The 1,053-nt window shown below is 38.1% G+C and overlaps 1 long non-coding RNA gene across 1 annotated transcript; it reads left to right on the forward strand.

Moving 5' to 3' along the window:
* The first annotated feature begins 639 nt into the window (after positions 1-639).
* Positions 640-1,032, forward strand: LOC112494428. The gene is made up of 3 exons (XR_003059826.1): positions 640-703; positions 794-868; positions 949-1,032. It is a non-coding gene; the product is annotated as an uncharacterized LOC112494428 (long non-coding RNA).
* Positions 1,033-1,053: the final 21 nt, after the last annotated feature.

The raw sequence follows: 1,053 nt of genomic DNA on the forward strand, positions 1-1,053 counted from the left end.
TTATTATTTCGTTTAATTGGATGCCATATTTAGTTAGATCGGCTATTTTAACATCAGGCGTTTTTGTTGCGTGAATTTTTAATAAACTGAAGTTTCCGACTACTTTTCTCGTTACTTTTTTTGTAAGAAATACCTTATATTATACAAGTATCGCGCCTATTGACGATACTTTTTGGATACTTTTAGCTATCGATGGTTGGATATCCAACCCACTAATATTTTGCTCGGGGTCAATCCTCCACATACCACGTAACTGTTGGAATGATGGTACCCTTCTTTTGGATCATCTAGCGAACGATGCGCCAAATACATCAGGCGTGGGGGTACCATTGTCTTAGCAGCGTAAACTGCTACATGTATCTCTTATTTGCAACTATGCAAAAAATCAGAGCTATGGTGGGGAAATAGATGGTTACCTGTGAGCCGTCCTCGCAGCATCCTGTCATTACCTTGGTGACAAGCAATAGAAGCGACAATAAAAAAAGAAGTGATAGTGATAGTGAAGTGAAAAGAGTTGGGAGCGCATACTCAGAGCGTATTTTTAAAAAGTGATATGTATAATAGCGTATATATTTATTTAGTATAATATTTGATTTAAAAAAAAGTTTTTGTATGTCTCACATCTTTTCCTTTATTTCTAGACGATCCGTCATCCTGTCGCCTATCTAGCACCACAATATCTTACAGGGTATAAAAAAGAATGGTACGTATAACAGCGTATATATTTATTTAGTATATTATTTGAGTTTAAAAATGTTTTTGTATATCTGTCACCTTTTACCCTTATTTCTAGACGCTGCAAAATAGGACGACGCGCACGGTAGCACCACCATCAGGCATTAAACTAGCGTCGCATATTACTAGAGCGGTAAGGGTAATAATTTTAAGTCTGCACCGGTTTTTATTTGATTTAAACAGATTTACTAAAAAAAAATTGAAATTTTACAGATTATGGCACCAAGGAGGCCTGATACACCGCCCGAGGGGGTGGAGGGACCGTTTGAGGGGCCGTTGCTAGACGGTATACCGCCGCCCTTCAACGATTTCTTCGCC

Source organism: Cephus cinctus, unplaced genomic scaffold (genome assembly GCF_000341935.2).
Source record: "Cephus cinctus unplaced genomic scaffold, Ccin1 Ccin1_scaffold0032, whole genome shotgun sequence".
In the NCBI taxonomy this organism is placed as follows: domain Eukaryota; kingdom Metazoa; phylum Arthropoda; class Insecta; order Hymenoptera; family Cephidae; genus Cephus; species Cephus cinctus.